We start from the raw sequence: 13682 nt of genomic DNA, 5'->3' as shown, positions 1-13682 counted from the left end.
ACAGTAATGGATTCCTCAAATGCGAGATCAGTGGGGATCATTTGCCGGTTTCTTAACTTTCATGCAATTAGATTTTTTTGGAAGGCATCCGAAATATCTTCTGTAAAACGAGATGTACCTAAATCCTTCCCCACATTACAAACAATTCTTGTAGATATAGATATCATTCATTGTGTCTTCATCGTCGTGCTTTTTAAATGAAAATAAACACAGCATTATGTCTTAAATCCGTAAGGAGATTCTTTTCTATTCATTATCTTTTTTTTACACTTTTACCAGTGGATTGTAGGACGTTTATTCCACTTCGTTTAATGGTTTTCTTGAAATCTTTTGTACCCTCTTTTAAATCGCCCAGAGAATTTTGGCTAAATTCGAAGACTCTAAGTAAAATTGCTTATGCTACAAAAGGAACAACTCTTTCAGCAAGTATTGCTAAAAAGCTGATAACCTTATCCCCATCCTCAGGGTAGGATTGGAAAGATTTAAGCCTCATGGTGGCTAACTAGGAAATAAATGTCGTGTGTTTGTAGCTAATTTGGAGTGAACATATTGCAATGAAATATTCTTGAAAGTGGATCTCTCGTCTTTCTTAATCAGCCAAACAAATAGATATTACATTAAGCTAATTAGCCCATTGATATACATAATTATGATACCCGATAGTTTTACCACCCTACATACTGAAGCTACCTAATATACTACTTTTCTTACCACCAAAATTTACCTAACATCCCTCGATCCTCCTCATGGCACTAAGGCAAAATTAAAGTAAAAGGGATACCATGTGCGTAGCAGACCTTAAAATTCCTAACTGACAGAGGCCTGGAATTAAGTAAACAGATGTAAATAAAATAGATTTTTTTTCTAATGTGCAATTTACATTCAAGATTAGTGAATAATTCATCCTATAATAGGATGCTTTAGGAAACAAGAATCATGAAACATTTCATAAGGACATCAAAGGCAGCGTTGTGGGAATTTTCCCTGTGTGATGTCAGGAACACCGAAGGGTGAGCGATGAAGCATGAATTGGAAAATGGAAGGAGGGGGATAGCTAAAATAAATAATGGAAATTATAAATACGAATAGAAAAGATAAATAAAGATATAGCATGACGATAGATATTCACAGAAAATGTGCAATCTAAGGAGCATGATCAGCCTCCAGCTGCAAATTGATAAGTTGGAAATCACACATTAATGGCGAGTACCTAAATTTACAGAATTATTAAAAAGCCTCTATATCTAATAAGAATCCATATTAGTTTTTATTTCATCAAATGTTTTTTTTAAGTTTTGGGATAATTCGGGTTATTTCAGTATAGGCTACAGATGTTATTCTATATACCTGGCTGTCAGTTGTGTGAGGGTTAAACAAAGAGAAAACCTGTATTAACAACGAATAAATATTTACATCAAATCAGAACACACACTATGCTTAAAATGTAGCTCTGAGATTTGCCCTTGTTCGGTGTGTCATCAGAGAGTACAACTATCGTCATTAAGAATTTTATGACCTTTAAAGATGTATTTTTTTCTGCATGGATCGTTTCGGCAATGAAAGGACTAGTACTAGGTACAGGAGCGAACCATACACATTACATTAGTCACCTAAATGCAATCTTGACCACTGTAATAATGACTAAATATTCAATAGAAGTTCAAATAAATAATCCAGTAGCAACTTACATTTATTTATAGAATGATAGATCTTAAAACATTTTCAGAACAATCTTAATATTACTTACAACCTTTGAACCTCCCATTCCACCTGAGGAATAAGGTGAACTAATAAAAGAAATAAACAAACATTATTTTGTCTAAATCAAAAAACCTATGAAGGCTATATTAAAAGCGTGTGCTGAAATTGAAAGGACTCATGCTTAGGCTGTTGAAAAAATTTACGGTCAACTTTAGGAAAAAGAGTTAGCAAAGATGGAAAATGTTTAGCCTGCAAAACCCAAAAGAATTAGATAAAGTCCCTGGCATAGTAAATTTCACATAAGGAACAATGGTGTCACATTGCTCTTAACTGGACTAGGCTATTCTATTATGAAAACAGACTAAAATAGACTACAATCATCACCATCATCTCCTCCTACGCCTATTGACGCAATGGACCTCAGACAACAATAAAAAACCATAATTTTACAGAGGGTTACAAACTTACCTATGGGGGCATTTCTTTAACACCAAATTGCTGACAAATAGCCCTGATGCTGCACCCCGTAGCAACCGGATGGTTGAAGGCCTTTTGCACAAACATACAAGGAATGATTAAGAAAATATTTATCATGGTATATGAAACATTTCTCCTGAAGCAGCACTCGCCATCGACAGCCGCCCGTATAGCCAAGCTTTTACAGCTCTTTTAACAACCGTTGGGGGACAAAAAGGCTTCAATTCAACATTGATCAAAGCTGACATGAATGTGGTAAGACGAATGCAGTAGGACACAGACGCCAACCCTGTGGCATGCCAGAGCACCAACAAAACTGCCCACCACCCACATATGCCATCCCTCACTATACACCCCAACCAACGACCTCTCCAGCCACTTAATGATGCCCATCGACCACAGTTATGCTACTACCACTCCAGATTCGTGAATGTTGCAAGGAAATGTGCGAACGGTTATCAATAGCCAAAAAACTTGTAAGTAAGCCATCGCTTGTAGCAGTTGCCTCACCTATCATTAATCTTTTCTTTTTACATGATGTAGGTACAGGCACGAGATTATTGGTAGACACCAGTGCTTACTGTTCTCTTCTACCAAGGCCCCTCTCCAAGACATACCATTGTTAGTCTAAGTCTGCTGACATCCACCTGATGGTTACCAACGGATCTGAGTTCCCCAACCACAGGTACAAGACCATCACATTATCGTTTGGGAGCGCCAAATACCATTGGAAATCTCTCGTTGCTGGCGTCACATTACCAATCCTCTGCGCAGATTTCCTAGCCCATTCCCACCTCCTGGTTGATGTTGCTCACCGACGGCTAGTCAATGTAAACTCATACTCGTCGTATGCATGCCCACATATGCCTACAGCCACCTCCTCACGTCGTACTCGGAAGTCTTTCGCCCAGAATTTCACCAAACTGTTCCAGCTAAACATGGTATCTATCACCATATCAAGACAACAGGTGACTGGCACCAGATTGTTTGGTATCCACTAAACAAACATTTACAGATATGGAAGAAATGGGCCTTTGCTAATAGGCCTCAAGCCTATGGTCGTCGCCCTTACACATGGTCTTGAAGAAAATTAGTTCCCCGTGCCCGTGAGGGGATTACAGGCATCTGAACACGTGGACAGAACCCAATCTCTAATCCCTCCCAAACATCGCCGACATCACCTCATACTTGCAATAAGTAAAGGTTTTCTCCATGCTCGACCTCTTGAAGGGGTATTATCAAGTACCACGAACCCAGGAGACATCCCCAAGAACGCCATCATCACCCCCTTCAGTACATACACCTTCAATTTCACCTGCTTTGGCCTTCAAATGCCTGAGTTGTCCGGTACGACAAGTGTACCTCTGGTTTCAACGAACTATCATTCTTAGGGCACCACATCACTCCTGAAGGAGTCCAACCCTCTCTGAGAAGGTAGCAGCCATTCAGAGCTGCCCCATCCCCTACACTGTCAAAACACTGCAAGGATTCTTGGGAATGATCAACTATATCACTGGTTCCTACCAGTCATCGCTGCCACTCTTGGCCCCCTCTACTTCTCCCTCAAGTGCAAGCGAATAGACCTGAAGTGAGGTCCCCTTCAAGAAGAGGCCTTCTGCAATGTAAAGAATGTCCTATCAACTGCTGCTGCTCTCATTTTTCTTGTGCCACATGCACCTCTCCTTCTCTCCACCGATGTCAACTATGTCGCTATTCATGCAATACTTGACCAGGTGGTCAATGGCTTGCCCCAACCATTGGCCTTCTTCAATAGAAAACTGTCCAAGGCATAATCCAGCTACTCTACCTTTGACTGCGAATTACTGGTGGTGCATTTGGTTGTCCGTCAGTTTTGTCACTTCTTAGAAGGTACGCCCTTCATTATTCGCACTGACCACATGCCTCTGATGCACGCCTTCACTCAACAATCTGGCTCCTGGTCCGCCCGTCAACACCGACATCTCTCTGCCGCCTTTCAATACAATGGCACCCTTCAATACATCCTTAGGAAAATTAATCCCATTGCCGATGCCCTATTAAAAAAACACATTGACCACCATTTACCAAGGATTAGCTAAAACCTAACGAAAAGGTCCAGAGTGCCAAGAATGTAGGACATCCTGCACATCCCTCCATTGGGAAGATGCCACCCTTGATAACTTCAAAGCCACCCTCCTCTGAAAAATCAGTACTGGTAGAATACGACCATGGATACCTGCTTCCATGGACTAATAGGTCTTTGATTTCATTCATGGCCTTTCACATCCATTGCACCCATCTACTGCACAGTTACTGAAGACTAAGTTCATTTGGCACGCCATTACTAACGATGCTAAGGATTGGTTCCACTCCTGTACCTCATGCCAAACTTCAAAAGTAAATTGACACACGGGTTCAGGATTCGGCACCTTCCCTCAACCTCAGCATCATTTTCTCGGTATTCACTTAGATGTAGTAGGTCCCCCACCCACATCACAAGGACATCATTACCTGTTTACCATCATTGACTGCTCCACTCGTTGGCCTGAATGCATCCCCATGTAAACTGCAACATTCGCCTCATGCACATCCGCCTTACTCTTAGGGTGGATAGCGAGATTTGGTATCCCTGAGTATATTACTTTTGATAGGGGTATCACTTTCACCTCTCAATTGTGGACATCATAAGAAAATCTCCTGGTCATCATCCTACATCAGACAACCGTCTACAACCATGCAGTCAACTGAATAGTTGAACATTTTCATCTCACCCTCAAAGCAGCTTTGATGTCCCGATGCGATGACTCCAACTGGTTTACTCAGCTTCCCTGGGTCTTCCTGGAACTGAGGACCATTACTAAAGATGCCCTGGATGTTTTGGTAGCTGAAATGATGTATGGTGACCTGTTGGTCGGCCCTGCTAAACTTTTTTCCATCTGCAACCTCCTCCGACAATTTCCAGCACCTATGTCATGTTGTGGGAAAATTTACTCCATGCCCCCAGACTTACAAGCCCTATGGTTTCCTGCACAACGACACTAGCAAGCCACCGCTAATGCCCTCTTACACGGGACTTTTCATTGTGATCCGTCGCACACCTAAGGCTTTCTTAATTAACATTTCTGGCAAAGAAGACTGTGTCTCCATTGATCACCTAAAACCTGCATATCTCCTGCAAGATGACCCTCTTACATGCACCTTTCACGAACAGAGCGCCATATTTCACTATATGTCTTTATAGGGAGGAGAGCCAAGTACAGTACTGCACGTGTTTTACACATGCTCGTACATTGTAACGATATTTCCTATTTTTTGTATATCTCGCTCAGATAACAGAACCTCTTTAAGCCTGCCTTTTCATGCATTAATCTGAGTTTTTGTGACATTCTTATTCAGAACTGCTTGTATATAAACTCGTTATCTGTTGGAATAAAGTTTGTTGCATTCATCTCGTCTCTTTGTTATAACCTAACAGCAACCTCGCACAGCGGCCACCGTGAGGCATATGTGCTTAGCCTTTCTACACGGGTACTCCCCCACACTATCCAAAATTTTCAGATTTCAAAATAATCTGAAATTAATACTACGACTTTACATTACTAAAACGTATTTATTTCTTGTATTCACTTTTAATATAGTCTAAGAAGTGCTCTACAAAAATAAAGTTTCTAAAAATATGTCCAACTTTAGAAAAAAAAAAATTCGCTATTAAAAGTATGCACTTGCACATTGTATTACTTTTTTTTTTTTCTTTCTTTTTCATAAAGCTTTTATCGTCTGTTCTGGTCGTAGCTGAGGCATCCCCCGACTACATCATATTTTACGCCGCCTCATGGCGGGAGATTTATGAGGAGTCAACATTATTTATGCGAATATGAACGTATTTCATAATGAAATCCACTCCAAACTTAAATACACCATAATTCGTGGTCATGGCACACTATATTATTTGCCCGAAAAATTACGATGGACAGCCCAAAAAACGTCTTTGAATAATTTTTTATCTTACAAAACAGCGGCCGAAACTACAATTAATTTGCAAAAGTGCTCGAGCAGTCCTCTTCTGCCTGAGAATTTTGTAAGTCTCGTCTCCACGCAAGTGTCCTACTGATATCACCCAACATCTTTTGTGTCTTGGAATGAAAACAAATTTGTACATGTTCTCTCTCTCTCTCTCTCTCTCTCTCTCTCTCTCTCTCTCTCTCTCTCTCTCTCTCTCTCTCTCTCTCTCTCTCTCTCTCCGGAAGTCATCCCTGAATATTTCTATTTTTTATGAAGTGCAGTTTACGGGATTTGTATTAAAAATAAGCATTAAATCTAAACATATCTTCCATTAATCTAGTCAATTTCATATTTTTTAACTGGATTTTCTATTTTTCTTAATTTGGCTTTACTACTGTATATGGAACTATTTCCAAACGAAGCAAAATACTAGTCGATTAACAATTTTATGTTATTCTAGGTTTTTTTTTTTTTTTATTCAGATATTTATACTGTATTTCTAAGCCTATCCAGAAAAGAGAAAGTTTCCGCAGCTTATTTTTTTATTTTTTATTTTTTTTTTTTGTGATACCTTGACTTTGTCTACTTTATGGGAACAAGTTTTCGTTTTCCTTTCATTTTTCGAGGTAAAAATATCGGGATTTGATTATTTTTCTTTCAAGGCGTTATTATATTACTCCCAGAGCTGAGGTCGACAGGCGTTTTATTTACTACTGTATATGGAACTATTTCCAAACGAAGCAAAATACTAGTCGATTAACAATTTTATGTTATTCTAGGTTTTTTTTTTTTATTCAGATATTTATACTGTATTTCTAAGCCTATCCAGAAAAGAGAAAGTTTCCGCAGCTTATTTTTTTATTTTTTATTTTTTTTGTGATACCTTGACTTTGTCTACTTTATGGGAACAAGTTTTCGTTTTCCTTTCATTTTTCGAGGTAAAAATATCGGGATTTGATTATTTTTCTTTCAAGGCGTTATTATATTACTCCCAGAGCTGAGGTCGACAGGCGTTTTATTTATGTTTTCGAGGCCTAAAGGTTTTAAATTTGTTTCTTAACCCGAATCGTGTTAGGAATTCAAAAAGCCATTTCTAACTAAAAAATCAGGTAGGGGGATTTTGCAAAAAAAAAAAAAAAAAAACGCATTTAAAAGAGATTACCTCTGCACTGATATGGTGGCATTTTTGCATGTACAAAAATGTTAGGGAAGAACTTAATATGCAAAAATTATAAGTCTATGCAATTTATCAATTGTTAACCCCTGTATAACACTATAAAGAATATTAGGTCTATTATTATATATAACCCAATATCAAAAGAAAATTAATGAATCAAATAAAAGGAATTTATTCTTTCATGTTGAAAAGAAAACGTCGCACCTTTACAATGTAATAGTGATATTCTATCGGAATTGTTAAAAATCAACTTAACTTCTTTTTCTTGGCTAGTATATTTTCATTAGTTGTAGAGACCATTAAACTCCCTTCAAAATTATATATATATACATATATATATATATATATATATAAATATATTTATATATATATATATATATATATATATATATATATATATATATATATATATATATATAAATATATATTCACATATATATAAATATATATATATATATATATATATATATATATATATATATATATATATATATATATATATATATATATGTGTGTGTATATATATTCATATATATATATATATATATATATATATATATATATATATATATATATATATATATATATATATAGGGTTCGATCCCAAGTATGAGGTAGAAAAATATTTCTATTTGAACACGATTTTGTGTTGATTTTCATCCATACACACACATATATATATATATATATATATATATATATATATATACAGTATATATATACACACACACACACACACACACACACACTCACACATATATATATATATATATATATATATATATATATATATATATATATATATATATATATATATTTATATATATATATATATATATATATATATATATATATATATATATATATATATATGTATATAATGTTTCATTGGGGCAGTTCTGTCATAGTTTATATCAAATCGAATTGATACACTGTGTTATAAAACCTAAAATTATTCATAAATGGCAGAACTGGCTATAAATGATGTTCATTTGGTTACAGTTATGGCTTAATTCACCACAAAACCCCTTGTGTATGTATTATTTGCTAATTCAAAAAAATCTGATATACAGTCACGTTCATAAATGCGACTCAATAGAATATTTCATAATGTAATACATTAGTATCAATGTCTGTCATTTTATTTTTAAATTCATATGATTACCATGAAAAACTGTGTAGTCAATCTAGAGATTGGAGCATATTTTTGAAAAGACACGTGAAAGAACAAATATACTCATAATATACTCTATAAACATTTACTATGTTTAAAAAAAATAAAATGGGAAAATGTTCTGCGACGTCAGTGTAAATGAGCCAAATCACTGCCACTCGTGGTCATCATTCGAGTCACCCGAATCAGGCTGGTAAGCGCTTGTCATGTGCTCGTCATCTTCCTCGGCATCAACCAACTCTGTAGCCAGAAATTTATAGCAATGTTTTGAAGAACTTGGTCTCTGTTGTACCATATAATTACATAAGATCCGTTGCACTGTTCCTACTCATTTCCTGCTGGATGACAAGATAGGGGCACTGGTAGAAAAGTTTTTTTCCAGCAACATATTTAGTCCTCTTTATTTTGTTGTGCTACCTCGGTAATGCAGTTGTCATTGCCAAGTTTGGCAAATGCATTGATGAACTTGTCAGATTTTTTCATTGGTGCAAAGGGCTTCAGTTTCCCTTTATTTATGAAAGAGGCTGTATAGTCACACCCAGTAAAGGGGTGAAAGACAGACAAAGCATAAAAGATGTATCCATTTCACTGAATAACTATGTGATGATGTATCATCTCGTGTTGTTGGTAATTGAGTCTACACCATCTAGCCACACACTGAGTGCCACAACTGCACTGGCCACTTGGAAACATTATTTGATCAACACAGGAGCACCGCCCAGTTCCGAATGATATATACCATGTGTGTCTACGTATTTTTTAGATTTAGCCATGCCTGCAGAACTAACGACTTTTATTTATTCATGTTCTCGCTTGGAGAGAGATGTCAATCTTTTTTGCGCCTAACCGACCAAACTATTTTAGGTGTATGGTTCACCATCAACTCAACATTCTGAATATAGAAAACTCACATGTAGGTGTGAAACAGGTCTTCAAAGGAGGAGCACTGTCAGTGTGTCAGACACAGAAGTTTCTCTAGAGCAGCAGTGGACATGATGCCGGAGCAGACTATCAATGAAGATGTAACCTCAAGGCAAACAGTATTAGCTGCCTTTATTACATCAGACTCTGCTCAACGTAGATGGACGATCCCCAGATCTGCTCGGAGTGTAGTTGTTGGGGTTTTGTTGGAGAAAGCTAACCTCAACATCAAGGAAGATGTCACCAAAATGCCCCAGTCCTATCATGTCATGAAAGACAATGAGGACATGACCAAAATCATCACAGACATAGAACAAACTAAGAAACTTTTCCATATCAAAGCAGACTCCAATTTGTATTGTGTGGTAACTGGAAAGAAAGTAGACGAGGAAATCAAGAATGATCTTCTAGGATCTCTTGAGATAGGTAAAATGTAAAGGTAAGAGTTCACACAACAGTGTCACATCACAAAGACCCTCAGAGGTTTGAAAAACTAATTCTAAGAAGGAAAGTGAAAAATTTCGCCATTACTGCAGTGAAAATGCAACTCAAAGACAAGGACCAAAAGTTTGTTGAGCTACGTAAGACACAGGAGTTGTTTGGACTTCTGCTTTTCATCAGTATCATGCATAAGACAGACATGTCTAAAATTGTGTCCTACCTCTTAACATCTATTATTCTTTCGTTGAAGCATGTGGATGGAACCATGAATAAAACAGAAAAGTCAAAATTGATGCACAAATTCTAAGAGGCCAGCAAGAGTACTCTACCTACATCTACTGATGTCATTCTTGTTGACTCTTAATTCTTCCCGTTACTTACTACAAAATATCCCATCTAGTTATGGCGAAATTGCCAAGATACTGCTGCAACAGTTGTGTTCTCCTTCATTCAGAGTGAAATTTGTATGTGACACATTCAAATCACCATCCATAAAGCAATCAGAACGTGCCAGACGTGGTCAGAATAACATGGATTATTTCATATAACTGGTACCAGACTAGAGGAGACCCAGAGAGTGGTATCAAACATTAAGTTCTTCAGCATTATAGACAGTATTCTTCAGATTTCGTTATCAGAATAAAAGAACAAATCTATTGCTAATACTTTCGTTGGTCATGAAGTGTTTCTTGCTCTCGATAACACTTATTACAAGTTCAGAAATCAGAATGGAACAGTTGCGTATAAGGAAATCCATCTCATGCAGTATTAACACGAAGAAGTAGACACGATGCTTATATTTCATTCGACGAAAGTGATAGAAATATATCCAAACCACAACTTCGTTCTCAGATGCAATGACATCGATGTCTTGTACTCCTTTTGTTCCATATGCTAGACTCAGCACCAACAACACAAAACGATACATCAACATCACACAGTTAATAAATGAACTAAGTGCCAGCCTCTTACTCCTTTATTGGCTGTGACTATATGGCCACTCACAAATTAAGGTAAACAGAAGCTATTTGCACTGACGAAAAATCTAACAAGTTCTGTCATGCATTTGCCAAACTTAGTGATGACAACTGCATAACCCAGGATACACAATTCACCATCGAACCACATGTTTCTCTTATGTAAGGAAAATAAGAAATAGCGGACATTGAGAGAGCCAGATATGATTTGTTCCAACAGAACTATCCACCCCGAAATGATAAGGACCCACTAGACATAATAAAGGGGATAAAATCCAAGTAGTATGCCATCATGTTGCTAAGTACTGACCAACAAAATCAACAACTCTAACTATGTTGCTGTCACTTAGGAAAAAATTCTACCAGTACCCACATCTTTTACTCCAGCAGGAAATGAGTATACATACATACACACATACACACACACACACACACACACATATATATATATATATATATATATATATATATATATATATATATATATATATATATATATATATATATATGTGTGTGTGTGTGTGTGTGTGTGTGTGTGTGTGTATGTGTGTGTGCCACTTTCTCTAATAAGAAAATTATTTAATCAGATGGTTCTACCAGTTTTACCTTATGCATCAGAAACTTGGAGCCTTACTAAAGCCTTAGAACCTAAGTTACATTTCAAAGGGCTGTGGAAAAAATATTGATAGGACATAACACTAAGGGGCAAATAAAAGCAACATGGATAGGAGAGCAGTCTAAAGTAGAGGATGTTCTAACATCATGTAAGAAAATGATATGAACATGGGCAAGACATAATGAGAATTAAAGATGATAGATGAACATTAAGAATAACATAATGGGTCCCCAGAGATTCCTAAAGAAGATAGGGAAAGGAGAGAAGGTGACAGATTGACGAGTCAAGAAAATTGCGTTTATAGACAGGCTTAGAAAGACCATGAACAGACATGAGTGGATGGATATGCCTGAGGCGTTTGTCCTGCAGTGGACTAGTTACGGCTGATGATATATATATATATATATATATATATATATATATATATATATATATATATATATATATATATATATATATGTATATATATATATATATACATATTTATATATATATACATATTTATATATATATATACATATATATATATATATATATATATATATATATATATATATATATATATGAGTGTTCGTGTGTGCGTATTCAGTGGAATTAGGATACAAAGCAAGATGCGATCAAGAAATAAAAATGCCGAACGTTACATTGACCTTTCTTTAAATAGTTCTGAATACTATTCAACTAATAAACATTTTTTGAAAGAAAAAAAGCAGTTATGTAATACGTACTAATATTATAGAATATGATAATTATACCTTTAATTTGCTCTATCTAATGGAATATATAATAAAAGGAAATGAGAACAAAGTGATGTAGTCAAATGTAATAATCATTTTTTCTAGTTATTTACTCCTTTTTTGAAAGGGAACTGTAAACTCCTCTAGTCACTACCAAAATTTTCGACTACCTTTTGCATGATATCAGTTTTGCTTAAATTCATTTCATCACAATGTACACTAAGCATACTTGACCCGAAGAGCGGTTCATCTAATGTAGTAGATCTCAGCGCTGAAGTGTACTGATGGACTTTTCCACTCCGCAAGTAGTTACTGTCAGTCTAAAAAATGAGTAGATATAGAAAGAAAAAACTTGGTTCGTGGCAGCTATTCCGCGAAATCCTAATTACTTAGGTCATCTGATGATGTAGCCCAGTAATCATACACACTTAATTCATCAACCTCAAAATTGTCAATCTGATACACTTAGTTGACAGCGAAATATTTTCAATGTAGGTAATATGGGTTATCTTACCTATTTTTGTAGGGTGAAATAAAGAAAGTTCAAAACGAGAATAGATGTTTTTAAAAAATCGATTTTTTCAGTAAACTAGGAAAATCAAGGTACAGATGGAATATATGAAGCCGGATATACTCTACCACATTAGGTCTGTAGATTACTTCAGTGTCCATCTCAAACTTAATAAAGTGCTCATGTAGCCTACCTATGGCAGGTCAAGTTAAACTGCTTCTAAAACTTGAGTGACTTGGCTATGGAGAGCTAAATGAAAGATGACTTAATTAAGCAAAACAAAGAAGCTTAAAATAGCTATTGTGCGGTCAGTGTAAAAGTCAATAAGATTCTTAGTGAGTATTCTAATGCTCTTACATTTGCTAGTGCACCGTATTTCAGACAAATGGGGAAACTATTGATCTTTGCGGGGTCTCACGAAAAAGAATTTGATGATTGATTTAATAATACCAATACTATTGCAGACTGATGCAATGGTGTTGAAATTATTGACAACCAGATTGAGGTGATGTGAGGAACAAAGAACAGAAGCAGCTTTCAGGTAAACATTTTGAATTCTGGTCATTACAGAACAGCCATCATACGCCAGACGAGAATTGAGACAACAGTCTTTACACTGATCTGTTATGGACACTCATGTCCGTTATTGGCGTAAATCCATGAAATTATCATCAGTGTCATCTTCTGACTGCATGGTTCAACAAAATTTACATCAGTGGATAATTGCTGTCTCAGAAATATCTGAAGTTTCATCTAATGAAAAAACAAAAAAAACAATAGAATTATTTGCAACAGCCACTAGACAATTTCTAAAAACTTCTGATATGGTTATCATTTCAATTTTAAATTGAGTTTTTTTTTTTCTCTCTCTCTCTCTCTCTCTCTCTCTCTCTCTCTCTCTCTCTCTCTCTCTCTCTCTCTCTCTTAGTGGGGTATTTGTCCATAAAAAATTTGGCATTATATATACAC

This window comes from Palaemon carinicauda, chromosome 20 (assembly GCF_036898095.1).
Source record: "Palaemon carinicauda isolate YSFRI2023 chromosome 20, ASM3689809v2, whole genome shotgun sequence".
NCBI lineage: Eukaryota > Metazoa > Arthropoda > Malacostraca > Decapoda > Palaemonidae > Palaemon > Palaemon carinicauda.
Note: the sequence above shows the minus strand (reverse complement) of the source record.